The sequence below is a fragment of the Dromaius novaehollandiae genome, chromosome W, assembly GCF_036370855.1.
Source record: "Dromaius novaehollandiae isolate bDroNov1 chromosome W, bDroNov1.hap1, whole genome shotgun sequence".
Lineage (NCBI taxonomy): Eukaryota > Metazoa > Chordata > Aves > Casuariiformes > Dromaiidae > Dromaius > Dromaius novaehollandiae.
In genome coordinates this window covers 37,951,018-37,965,905 of record NC_088130.1, presented here as the reverse complement: position 1 = coordinate 37,965,905, position 14,888 = coordinate 37,951,018, and positions in this window count along the sequence as shown.

Below are 14,888 nucleotides of genomic sequence, written 5' to 3'. Positions count from 1 at the left end.
TGGATTTGTTGCTGAATTTACATCGCAACTAAGATCTTCTCTCTTGATGCTTGGAGAAAAAATGAAGTGTAATCAAGGCAGACAAGATGAACTCATTCTGCCTAATTTTGATCCTATCTGAACACTAAGTTTCAAAGTGTGACTAGAAGACAGACTTTATTGGATATGTGCTCCACTTAGGAGGGGCTGTGAAAAATTAATGGGCGTTCAGAAGAATTCTAAGAAAACAAAAAGCAGCGGGTCAATCTCTTTGGCATTTGCCTGAAGCCATCTTGTGTCTTGTCCAGGTTTGGTCCAGGAATTCTTCTTGGGTGGCTTTTGGGAAATCCTCTGAAACCCAGTGAGGGCTCTAAACATGAACTTAAACTTACTGAAGGTAAACTGTTGATACAAGAAAACTGATGATGACAGTAGCTTTTTCAAAGCAGACTAAAAGCCTGCAAATTTTATAAAATCTCAGACTACACAAGATGCACATCTTCCTAACAAGGGGGTATTCAAAGTAGTGTTGAGATAGTATAACCTACAGTTATATATTGACTTTACAGTATTCAATATATAGATACTGTTATATCTAAAACATATACTATTATATCATTTAATTAAAAATTACTCAAAATTTTTAGTAAAATTTTCATGACCAATCTGAAACAGCAATATTAGAACAAAGGAAAAATAGATATCCAGTGTCCAGAAGAGGATTACAACTTGCAGGCCTATATGAATCTCATTTATATATGAATATGGTAATATAAAAGACAGAAATCTCTGTTTGACATTTTATATAATTTCCTCTCAATAGTTAAAAAATGGCTTCCTTTCTTCTCTTCCTTAAGGTTGAGAGCATATGAATAATTTGACCTCAGTTCCCAAATGCTCTAAGGCTATTTGATGTACCAAGATAACTAAAAATACAGTATTATTGATTGTTTTTCATTTGCACTATAAATATTGAGAGCCTATTCTACCCTCAGTTATATTCCTCTAACTTGAAAGTAATGTAACCTGAGACCAGTCTAACTGAGAACAGAAGTTGGTCTAGGGTGTAAGATGATATAAATCTGTAAGTATTTGAATTATTTTTGAATACAAATAGGAATTCAGTTGGATATTATTTAGTGCCCTGTTTTGTGCACTTAAGGGTTTGTAAGGATGTGCATGAACAGTGCAAGTCAGCTCACAAATATGTATTCACATAAATGTGCATGCTGGCAGCATCACAGAAACTCACATACATTTATGCTTGTATCATATGTTGTTACAAATTACTTAGCCAACCCATCTTCCTGTTCTGAAAAAAGGTACACAGGCAGGAGCAAAACCATGTGATCAATTATGCTGTGTGCAATGAATGAGAACAGTGGAAGCACTAGTCTTAGCAAACAGCACGTTCAGGATTCATGGGGTGATAATTTTTTTTTTCCATAACACATCATGGTTGAACAATTTTCAGTAACAAATTAGAAAAAAAACGCAAAGTCTCTTCAAGGGCATATCTCAAACAGAAAAGGGAACAGATTCGTAAAAACATTTTTTGCCACTTGTTTATCTGAATATGATGCTTAAAGATTTACTTCTTCAGTGTTGTTTGAGAATCACATGATGAGAATCACCCAGAATCCCAAAGATTCACCTTGTTAGTATCTTAATATTTGCACACACAAATACTTTGCTTAGGCATAACAGGTAAGGAGAGGAGGTGCACCCTGCCCTTTGGGCACAAGGTGTATGGAAGCGTGATGCTTGCATGCATGCTAGTGTGAAGAGGTCTAAAACCCACAAGAGTCTTCAACAATGAGAGGAAGAAGGATAAAAAAAACATATCTGATGAATATGATGTCAGGAAATCATGACACTTGCTGGAATTTTCCACAGTTTGAAAGGATCGTTTTTGACAAGAGGTAATGCCATAGGAGACACAAACCCACCTTGTTTCCCTCACTTACAGTACAACGTAATCTTTCACAATCCCTTATACTTTGACAATAAACCATTACATTGTCAGATTTATGTTGCAAAACAGGACTTTACATCTTGTGTCCTTACAACTATTCAGAGGATGAGACTGGCATATAATTTATGGTCTATTTGTTTTTACGCAAAAGTGCTGTAATGTTCAAATACCAATAAAGTGCATTGTTCCCAAAAGGCTCTATAAAGATTTGGGGTGAGTAACAACAGCAAATACTGAAGGGATAGTAATGCGCCTTCAGGACTGACTGTCCCAGTGTGACTGAGCAGACAAGACTTGAAGGAGAGCAATGAATCTGCATATCTAAAGAGTACGATAACAACATCAGATGAAACAAGTGAGCATCAGGACTGAAAAGGCTGCAGGAGTTTGCAAGCAGATGTCAGAAAGCATACAAGAAAATGTCAAGAAAAGTATAACAAGCACTGGTTGCAGAGATTAGGGTGCTAAATATATGCATGATGAGCACGCCATGCTAGGACTTGCAGTCCTGGGAGCTGCTTTGCAAGCAACGCTAAAAAAAAAAAACAAAAAAAAACCCCTCTCACCACCAACAAAAAGATCCAGTGAATAATGTCTACAGATAATCCTGGAGTCGGAACATAAACAGGGGGTACTAGTCAAATAAAAGGGTGGCTAGAACGTGCCTCTGGAATATCTCCATCCTTGCTGTTTTATCAAAGCCTAGACCAATTGTACTGCTTTATTAGGAGGAAGAAGAACTAGGCAGCAACTTTCAAGAGAATACACTGGAGAACCTGAAGATAACTACTATGGCGAAGAGTGACCTATAGAAATGCTTTCCTGAAAGTGTGAGGAGAAAAGGTGTTTTAGTAGTGCTGAGTGGTAATACATGGCAACAGCAAGTTAGAGTGGAAAGGCATTTGCATGGCAGCAAGTCACACTGTTTCTGGACATGCAAAGCAACGAGCGGTTATGTAGGATGATGAAGGGCCCTAAGACAAAGCCCAGGGCAGTATGAGAAAACCTATTTAAATTCAGATCTGAATAATACTAACAGATTATGAAATATAGGTATGCAAGTTTGTCTGAAATCAGAAGACTCAATAAAAAAGACACCACAGTAAGTCCAGTCAGGTCATTCTCTAGGTAACACACGTTAAAAGGCAGAAGGCCCTAATTTCTCTGTTACGCGTGAGAGAATGTCTGTGCTTCTTGAAAGGGGAGACTGACTGATGACTATGTAACCATGTTACTAATATTTCATTTTCTCTGTTCTGCGTCTTTAACATAGCTAAGATTCTGCTCTCTGCACCATAACAGATTTCTCATGAGTAAATATTGGTGCATCATGTTAAAGGAGAGACACATGTCATCTCACAGTGACTTTCTCTGTTGGTCCCTATGTAAGTTTTTATTAAACAAACACCCCATGCATGAAGCCTAGTGTTGTTCTTTCTATAAATAAAACACAGTAAGATCAATATAACTTGTCACAGCTCATACAACTTGGGGGAGGCTTATCCAAAGTTTGCTGAGATTATCCATGCCTTCTGAAATATTCTCTTCCCACCTCTTCATTCTTCTCATCATCACTTCCCTAACTCTACATCCTTCTTCTTCCCCTTCCTTCCTTTCAGCTCTTTACAGCTAGCAAAATGATGCTGATATTCTTCCACTCTTCAGCATTTCCATCTAACTCTCACTTCTTTCTCCTCAGTAAAATGTCTGTCATGTTCTCACTGATTCTCTTCTATGATGATATTTTGTTATATATGCCATGAAAACTCAGTCAGTCTCTCCTAGTTCTCTCTCCATTGCTGTCTTCCAATCTCAAGCATCAATAGCATGTAGAACCCAAGATGGACAAAGACAACAAAGATAACAGCTGCTCTATTTATTTTTTTAATTATATACATGAATCTCAAAGGACTACATTAAAAGCAGGCTTGAGATTAAACTAGTATGTTGTATTTCATCTTGATTCATCATGTATTTCTGGTGACGGCACAGGAAAATAACTCTTGTTTATAAGTTATTTATTCAGTAAATACTTCACCCAGGTATTTTTTCTTATTTCAGCTTAGATAGAGCCAATAATGGATCATTTTTACACCACTTTTTAACAGTCCTGCTTAAGAGAGGGAGAAGGAAAGAGAAAAGGGAGAGGACATTTCAGGTTTCCTCAATGCTCTTAATATCCTTTCTCAAATCACTTCATATCTCCCAACCAGGCTTCACGTTTTCACACAAACTCCCTTCCCAACATGATGGATCGTATCTAGAAGAGCTGCATCTCCCATGTCCACATTTATGTCAGAAGTGCTTGTAGACTGTCCTCCTTGTGACTCTGTCCCACCCAGGGAAGGGGCTAGGTTCAGAGCGCCAAGCACTTACAACTCTTTCCCATGGAAGGGCTAAGCAGAGGCAGAGAGTGACATACCACCCAACAGCCTGCAGCAGTGCCAGAAGGGTCACTTCCACGGGCACGGGTTATTCATCCTCTCTCTGGAGGCACTAAAACGAAGTAGAGTGAACAAATGGCTGAAATCCAGGAACTCCTGAGCTGGAAACCCACTGAAATTACAGCAGTGGAAATAAAACGAACAAATCTTTAGCGTGTTCCGGAAGCAGCCTCATCACAGCGTCTGTAGCAGCAATTAATTATGGGATATCCTAGATCTCCATCAACATCATACTGTACATTCTGTCCTTTGCTTGCTGATGTAAAATTAAAAAGGGGAGGCAACAATAAGAAGTTCCTCCTCAGGAGCTGACAGGATCAGAGGTTGTAAAGGTGTGAAATATGCACTTCCCCTTCTCCAGCTCCATGCACTAGACTGCCGCTGTGCCCGAGCCCCTCTGGGGCCATGCAAGGGACTGAGAGGGAGGAATGCACGCACCCTGCCCCTCTCCGAGCACACATGCCGGGGCTGGCCAGTATCTCACCCTTAGAAAATCAGCTTGATGCAGAGAGCTTTCAGTTTCAGATTTTCCACTTCATTTGTGGTGACTCATCTTTGTTTGTTTACGGCCACTGATGTGTGCTTGGCTAATAGAAAACTGATGTCTCATCTCCAAGCAGAAAGCTCATGCTTCATTTCAAAACTGCCATATAATGGTCAGTCTCAGCATGCAATTTCTGTTTAACTAGTATACTTGGCACTGCAATCACCACATGGAAACACTGATTCCCAGTCATCCATATAATGTAGTGCACCACTATACAGGCTATCCATAAAACAACTACAGATTTCTTGTTCAGCAGCGCACACCCTGAGTATGTATTTAACTGATTTGTAAAACAATACCAGTACAATATATAAATATGTATAGCCCCTGCTCAAACACAGTATTTCCATTGAAAGAGGGTATACATCAAGACAGTAGCACATCTAGTGCTGGATAATGACATTTTCTTGCATGAGCAACAATTATGGATCTGATCCAGCAGACCTTTATTATCACCAAATAGTTCACATTCCTGTAGTTAGTCCTACTTAAGTAACATATGACTGCAAGGAAGCTTAAATGAATTCAAGTGGGGCCCATTTTGGTGAGCAAGCAAAATTGATTCATTTCAAATTGCCATGGGTTACAGAACATGAACAGTTACCACAGCTCAGCAGCTCAGTGATAACTTGTTAAGTGCCAGGTGGAGTTGTGCCTTTATGCCTAAAATGGGGTATATCAAAGATAATACAAGTTACATCAATGTAAGCCCTCCAACTTTTGGATGACATCGTTATTTAAATGCATACACCTTTCTGGAAGCTTATGGGAGATAAAACTCATCGAGCCCTGGCTGGAAATCTCAGGTTCAGGAAACACACGGATTCAGTTGGTACTGTTGCCACTAGATCCATAAACAGAACACATCATATTAAAGGTCGAAGTAGGGAATGGCAGAGACCTGGCTCTCACTGATGCACCAAATTTACCATTGTACAGGGAAGGCTTCTTTTCCTTGCTGCTGGTGCACACAAAAAGCAATTCATTCCTCCAACCACAATAGAAGAAATGCAGGGGGAGCAGGGTTTTAGATGAATGATGAAACTTAAGCACCACCTTATTTGCATCACCCAGCTAAGCAAAATGTAGTTTCTTCTCCTTTAGTCATTTTCTGTAGCTACTAGAGTCAAAGTAGGTCTGAAGTCACAATCTGGGAGACCCAGAAGAAAACAGAGTGATTAAAAAATCCCCAGACTCTGTAAGTTGGAGATAGCAAGAAAGAGCAAGTTAAAGAAGGCTCTGCATTACTTCCAGGAATACTGTAAATCCTTTCATCTCTTTGGTGTGTGTAATGCAGACTTAGATTCCCCAAGACAGCAGCAAACAACCTAAAAGCATACAAATGACTGTAAGGGAGCCTATGCTCCATCTCCTTACACACCATTTCTGATTTGGCTGCAGTGATATCAGGGAGACTTTAGGTGAATAAAGACTTCCACAGTTAGGTTCTCCTTATGGCAGGTCTGTCTCATTCTGTCAGCTTATTTTCCAAGGCCTATTTAAACTTCATAGTGGAAGAACTGACAAAAGCTGCCAAGCAATCCTATGGTTTTAAGAGTTGGTCTATACTTCCCTTCTCTCCATGCACACTTAAAAAAATGGAGCCAGAGAAACATAATATATCATAATTCATCAAAAACAATACGATCAAATAATTAGAATTTAGGAAAATTTTCCCCAATAAAGACAGAACAAAAACAATAAAATCAAAACCGTCTTTTATTAAGAAATGACACTATTTCTAGAGGATTAGCACATGCTGGCAAAAGGAAAAATGAGGCTAGTTAATGATGCAATACTTGGAATCAAAGAACATTAAGTCTAATACTGAATTAAACACACAAAGAATTGCTACAAAAAATGAGAAGCTCTGAAACAAATCGAACAGTCTGAAACTACATCTTTCTAGCCAGAGAATGGTTAGAGGTCTCAAAAGATCTAAAATAAATTCCAAAAAGCTATAAAAACAAGCGAATGGAAACCACATGCAACATAATGGAGTCTCAAAGCACCAAAGAACTTCAATCCAATATAGATAGATTACATGGACGTACATAGGTTACATTCAGCTTCGATGAGTTTTGAACATTTCCACACAGAAAGCTTTTTTTTTTTTTTAATGAATGATGCAGAAAGAGAGTATTTGTTATACATCTGGCAAGCAATCACTCTTGCTGACCACTTTATTTTACCTCCCACCTCAAAACTGAAACTATCATGGAACAGAAGATGCTTCCTTTTCATTTTTTTCTTTGCTCTGTTCTTCTCACTTCATGCTTCACGTGTTACATACACTACTACAGAGATTGTATCATATGCTGGTTCCTGGCACGGAAAGGTATTCTGCACTTTATTATTCTGGTGGTTTAGTGAGTGTGACAGAGAATGAGGCTTGGCTCTAGTTTCGTCATTTCATAACTCATGGTTAACAAAAACTCTGTCACTGCAGTAATTCAGGTGAATACCAGCAAGGCATGGCATTAAGAATCTTCTGAGTTCTAACTAGCAACACTCTTCAGGTATGATGAAAGGTGGCAAAATTCAAGAGATGTTCAAGACATAATGGATGAGACTCCATTCTAAATGTTCCATTACCTATGGTTTTTTTTCCTTTTTTTTAGTGAAAAAAAGTACTCGCAATAGGCACCAAGTTGACAGCACTCAAGACTGAATTCACATACATACCTACTTTTATGGACAGCTACCAGCAGCGCATCTTTCCTCTCATGGCCACTCTCAGTATGCCTCAAATCTGATTCAGGAGGAAAACATCTAAGGACTATAGAGTAGTTCACATTTTATCCTAGCTCTCATGCTGAGATTGCCAGCCAGGGTGTCACATTTTACAAAAATGGTTTTGTGATGTCTGTACTTGTCCACTAAGGAATGGACTGAACCTACTGACCCATTTCACATGCATTAAGCCACCAAATGGTAACAGATTTCACTTAGTATCAGCATGAGCCAGTTCTTAAAAGAAAGGTAACTTAAACCACCCAATTCCCCATCTCAAATTTTACTCCCGCTAACTATGCTTATCAACATTGTTGAACACTGACAAGTAGAGATTATTTGTTTATTATATTAGCTTCCTTCAAACTTCTGAAACATTTTCCAACAGTGCATAGGCCTCGCATTTCAGATTTCCAAAGCTTCCCCCCTGCCATGTGCAGAGAGGAGTGTTATTCATAAGAAGCTGTATCTTCATGCTCTAGTCTTTAGCAGAAATGGGTCATAGATCATGTCATGTTGTCTGCAACCTAGTTAGATTCTGACAGTAGAGAGGTTCTGAAATCATAGGTTCATATTAGAAACCTTTAAAAACTCATTAGCTTTTGATAATTATCCTAATATCCAAAGCACTAAAAATCATGGAGCTCATTTCTGCTTAAGAATTGACTGTGAATATGTTCAGAAAAAGCTTTGCCTTTCACTCCCAGAAACAAAAAAAAAGCTGTTCTAAATGTGAGTGTTTTGGGCTTGTACAGAAAAAGACCACTTTCCTTCCTGACCATGAAGAGTGAAGTCAATTCATTCCATAATAGAGATGGAAAAATTACAACTAAATCTTAATTCATTGCTCTGCCTTTGGACATTGCCTTTTCTAGGCCATCTCTTACTGAACGTTTTACTTCCCTCTGCCCAGCTCAGAAAATAGTGCATTTCTCTAAGACACATTTATTTAGAAACTTTAGCTTTTTTTGCAGTCAGGGAAGGAAAGGTTTTTGTGAGGCCACTGATCCTTATAAACAGCATACTCGGTGAATGCATCTTAGCACTTGAGTCTTCCATGGCCAGGGCCATCAGCAGTGTCCTCGGCTCTTCAAAAGTGCTTGAGCACTACTGGAGTCCAAGTAGTTATTTTATTTTGACGTAGATAAGGATCCAGGCCACATATTTAAATTTATGGCACAAAGAAAGTGACCCAAAGATACCTTGCCCCACCACAAACTAAACAAAGGAATCAGCTTTCCTTTAGCTTAATTAGCAGTCCTTGGGCATGGAAAGCCCTGGATGGGATAGTAGGGGATAGTACAGTTTAAGAGCAGGGTTTTATAGATCCAGCTTTTTATGTTTGATCCCACTGTAGGTGGCATCTGGAGCAAAACTTCCTTTAACCTCATCCCTAATAGATTTTAGCCAACTCTAGCCCAGTCTGGTTCTAGACTTACTTTTAATAGGAAAATCATTTAATCCCATGATACCAAGGTTAGCAACAAAAATATTATTCCATATTTACTATCATACTAGATCCTAGTATGATAGCAAAATGGCTAGTAGTATCATGTTAAAACAAACCAAACAGCACAATAAAACAACCAACCTTTAAAAAAGACAGGCATGAATTTAACATGTACAAAAAGTTGATCACATTATTCACAGCCTTTTATTGTGTCCCTCTTCTCACCACACTTCATTTCCTCGAGAATATACTTCCCAGGATTTCCAGCATGTTATGCTTGTCTATTTAGAATGGATCAGGAATCGTCTTCACCTACTACACAGAGCTAATATAAGAGGGTTGCATTTTTAGGTTAAGTTCTTTACTGAGATCTCTAGTGTAAAACAAATAACAATAATAAAATTAATTCTTGTGAAATTGGTTTTATACACTTCTCCTAACGGGACCTTCAGAGCTAAAAGGGAGATCATGACCTAAGGAACCAAGGACTGTAACCATGGCTACGAGGGACACATTCACCTACGTGGATTAAGTAAGAAGTGGATACATAAAAGAGTTTTACTGGAAATATTTGCAACACAATAATGTAGGGTATGTCCCCAAAAGAATCAATAAATGCCATACTGGCAGTGTGTTGAGCAATCTTATTTTAGAGTTTATTAAAATGCCACTTACATTAAAAAAAAAAAAACACTGAAGATATTATCTTTTAAAAATAAAAAATTTTAAACTAGCCCCGCAAACATAATTCTGGCATCTGAAAAATCAAGCTGTGTTCTTACAGTGGCTTACATCATTACTCGCAATAAACATGGCATAACCAGAACACAACTGGCAATTTGTTTTTGTACTAGGAAGAACAAGAATACTTCTGTGTTCTTAGGTTATGTACCAACTTTACCAGCTCTTCTGATATCAGATGCAGCCCTTGCAAAGTTGCGTGAATGTTTCTGCTTTCATGAGGCAAACATAAGTCTCAGTTACTTCAGTGGTCAAAAGTGATATAAGTGGCTTCTTTTTGGAGTGACCAAGCTGAGACATTTCTATGAGGCATCTGATTCTCAAAGAAGAAAAAGGTAACATTTTCTGAAGTTTGGTCCCATGACATATCTCCTGCTGTCCATCCGAAGCACAAAATATCTAGTCATCCTTGCATAAATAGGCTAAGGGGGTAATAGAGAACAGCATCAGAGATATCATTGTCTATATTAGTAACTTTAAACATGGAAGCATAAGGACAGGTAAAGTGTATAACTACATTGCAAATAGCGTTTTGTTGGTGAACAAAGGACAAAATGAAAGAAGTGAAAAAGTCTAAAGAGTCTTTTCTTGCCTGTAGTGAACTGTTTTTCATATAAAGGTGGTATGGAACAATGCTAACACTAATAATTCAGTTTTGAGGAGAAAATTCTGTTTCCCCTCATCTTCCTCTCTCTGCTTCATTCATTTTATCCATTAGTGCTGTGAAAGCTTCCCTTTCAGAGCATTTGCTGTGGCTCAGGGAAGCCGTACAGGTGGTGCTGTCTCAGCAGGAAAGCTACTCCTTGCTGAGGGACCGTCAATTATTTGTAGTGAGACTAAAACAGAAGAATAAATGTTACATGCTGATGGATATTTGTCAGAAGAGACACGAGTACTTTCAACAGGTCTGGTCAGACCCGATACATTCAGCATATCTACGTTTTCTGTGGTAAAGCGAATAGAACGTTCCAGCTGCTCCCCTGGCAAAGCTAAAGTTTTGTCTCATAAATTTAAATTATAGATGACATAATGGGAGAATGGAAGTGGACTACAGACAGGAATCCAGTGAGAAACTCACACTTGCAAGAAAGAATGAAAGAAAAAGGTTCTGATGTGCCACAGAAGATCTTCCATTTGTTGTGGCATTTAGCCTCTCCAACTCAACACTTTGTAAAGCAATTTGCTTCTTTTTTTCATTTCCCTCCACCTCCATCTAGAGAGACGAACATTTTTGTGAAGGTCACAGGGAGCGTTAGGTTGCAAATAAAACAAAAAGCTTGCCAGTGCCTGGGAGTCCAAACTGGCAATGCTTTCTGTTGTGTCAGCATTTAAGTATTATTGTAGTGTTATCACATCATGGCATAAAAAAATAACACGGAAGCAGTTGTGCCAAAAAGTTAATGTTTGATCGAAAGCACACATGCAGTATCCATAGGTATATTTGAGTCCTTGGCCAAAACATCATTTTAATATGAACCATTCAATGCATCTTCCACTCAGTCATGAGAAACTCCACTTTTTAATTTAAACCAATAAGATACAAAGCACTGGCAGGTTTCCTGCATCTGATAGTGATGAGGAATAAAAAGGGAATTGTTTGATAAACTGCAGTCCCTTGGGATGATTTGACAGCCCTGTATAGGAGGCAGTCTCAAGCCTGGAGCCTGAAAAAGGTTCTGGCTTTTTTTTGCTTTTGTTTTCTTTTTCTCCATATCCTGAACTTGCCATTTTTGTAAAATGCACAGAATTATGCAACAAATTATCTACATGTCTATATGCTAGAGCAAAGTCTTATAAATGGAGACAGAGGAAAGGGCAGATCAAGAGAGTGAGAATATTACTCAAAAAGGGTAAAATGTTCTCTCTCATTTTTTGGACTCAGTGAAAACGATGAGAATGATATCTGAATGATCAATACAGGAAAACAGTGAAGATCTGTTGTGCACTGAGTCATTGTACATTCTGAAACAAAATCACTGAACATTCGAAACTATATCAAGCTTGACAAGCTAGTGGAAATAAAATCTGAGGTTTAAAAAAAAGGAAGAATACATGTGCTATGCACTAAACTCAAATCCAGATAACTGTCTTACCATAAGAATATATACAAGATGTGATGGGTAAGAATCTATTTCTACGATTGTTAAGTAAAAACTTGTTCTTCAAATAATCCAGTGTAAATTCAGCCAGCTGCACTGTGACATGCACCAACCAGCTCTTGAGTGAAGGCAGAAGTAATGTTTAGTCACTCTTCAGGCTCCTTTGATCTTTAGCATCCTAAGAACTTGCCTACACTGCACAGTTTACTAGCAACTGCTCCACCGTGGTCAGCTGTAGCATTGTACCACAGAGCAAAAAACGGGTCTGAGAATCTAGGCCCAGTGATGTTAAATGCAGAAACACCTGCTGAAAACTAATTCATCTGAAGTAGAGCTGAGTGTTCATTGGAAACAAATTCTGATTTTGTCTCTCAGTAAAAATTCATCCAGATGTAGTCAAAAGGAATAGGCTAAACAAGATCTCCAAATAACAGACTTCACATTTTGAGTATTAACACTGTGAACAGATTAAATATAAATGTTATGAATTAAGGATGCTATTTGTAAAGAACTACAGCAAGGAGGGAGTAAAAATTTGGCTCCTGATAGCTTCCACTCCCATGCTTTTTTGCCTCAGAGTAACCAATAGTTGCTCTGAATAATTGCTGTAGACTCCCAGCAGGAACTTGTGGAACAGAAACTCTCGGTTTTAAGTTGCAGCTAAAACAGTATAGAAAATGGACTGTAATATGATGTGAAGACAGTAAGGTGATACTGTCAGTGATCTCTAAGGTCTTTGCCATCTGTGCTCTTTGTTAGGTTATTTGCAAATAGCTAAATCTTCAAAATTTGAGCAAGTTTAATTAAAGGCTATCTAGCATATTTCAGCTCCCTAAATAGACAGCAGGTTTCTTACAGTAGTTTCTAATGATTACAAAATTTGCTTTCCCCAAATATTTTTCATTCTCACTTAAAGTTTTGCTGCTTCTGCAAACATTCCTGCCACCAAGCTCATTTGTGAGGATGTATGTGAAAAGCAGATACAAATGGAGTGTGAACTTATTAAACATGAATTAACTTAGAATTTAATAATAAAAAATCGCACAGCAATTTTATGTAGTCCTTGCCTGGCAATGACTGTTAGAACATCAGAATGGAATCCACAAAGTTACACACAGCAGACAGCAATGTGTCTAACACTTGATCATTCAAGATAAACACCAGCAGACGTGAAGTGAGGACCATAAAGAAACAGATTTTAAAAGCATTATGATACCTAATGCTGTAATTGGACACATAGGCTTTAGGAGGAACTTTGCACATGTCTATGGAAACAAGTTCAGAGAGATCCCACCTGTCCGGGGCAAAAGTCAGTTCCAGTTTGAGAAGCCATTTAACTGCAACAGCAGCTATGCCAGGCACGTTAGGTTGAACACATTATCATATTAATTGGATCAGTCAGTTTTCAGACTTGCTGACAAAAAATACACTTCTGTAGTAGTTCAGATCCCTAAAAGCCAAACAAATACCTAAAACTAGACTTTTTATATTTGAGGTAAACATTGAACACAGAGATGCCACCACCATGTTTTGAAAAGACTAACTCCTGTTCAGTTTTCTGAAGAAAATCACTTGTACCTCCACAGTTGTGGATCCTATGCCTGTAAGACCCTCCCTCTGGCCTAAGACTTTAATCTCTTTATTGTGGTAAACCAACAGTAAAATGCTTCATGTAACAATAGAAGGCTTAATGTTTCCAAATAAGCATATGATTTTAAAATGGGTAACTCCTTTAAAAATAATTCAGCAAATATCAGTCCACCTAACCCACTCATACAACATTTTCTACAGTTCAATCTGTTATAGCTCTACTGACTTAAGTGGAATTATGCTGAAATATGACAGCTGACAATGGAAGAAAGAACTTGATAAACTTCCTGATAAACTCAGGAGTCATAGAGCTCCAAAAGCAGCTAGAAAAGCTTTCTTATAGCCTCATTCATCCTCAGTTTTTGTCTCAAAAAATTAGAAAACTCAGAACACTTTCTGACACACAATAGCAGCAGCAGTCTTAGAAACAGGCTATGTTCAAACTGAAAACCCCCACAACGTATCCCCAGAACAGTGTGGTGCTGCTAAAAGAGGAATAAGTTGTTGAGCCCTCCAAAAGCGGAAAACACGTTTTAAACCCCATACAAAACCACAGCACAAGTCGAAGAGGGAAGTGTGCTCCTGGCCTATATGAAAAGTCATTTGCATCTGGCAGAGGCAGAAGACCTAAAGAGTCATTAAAGCCTGATGTATGGAACTTGTTTTTGTCTTGCAAGTGGGAGAGAGGCTCAGAATTTCAGTCATCTTTGCCATAAAACAGTGAATCCTGGATTCCTAGTGTGTGCATCTGCATCTGGGCATTGCTTAGAAGCAATGTGTGCACTAGCATATGCTCCCACTCTCCTCACCTCCTGGCTAGATTGCTAAAAGTGATAAAACTAATTTTAAGGCCTCTCATCTTTTCCCCCTCTCCTGCCATCCTCCCTTGCTGTGCCCTCCACTTCCTGCTGCCAGATGACTAGAGACAGAGAGGAAGAAATAAAATATAGGGGGGGTTGCTTGCTTTTTAGGCTGTTTAAACTGCGCTCTCTGACTCTGCAGTTTCTCCTTTGACTATATTCTCAGTCACTATAACTATTAAAATTAGCAGAGTTATTTATTACCTACATGCTGAGCCTAAACATAGCCTTTGGTGTTTCAGAGAATTCCCTAGCACTTTTAGCATTATACAGACGCAATGTGGTACCCAGCAAAACCCTAGATGCAGACAGTAGGGCATTCCAGAGGCCAGTTTAGCTCTGATCCTTGTTATTCACCCTAATAACTTACTAGTTTACTTAACTATATACAGGCTCTCTGTTTCAACAATACATGAAGCATACAAAAAGTTCAGGAATATATGGGTTACTATTGCCTGTCTCTGATGTTC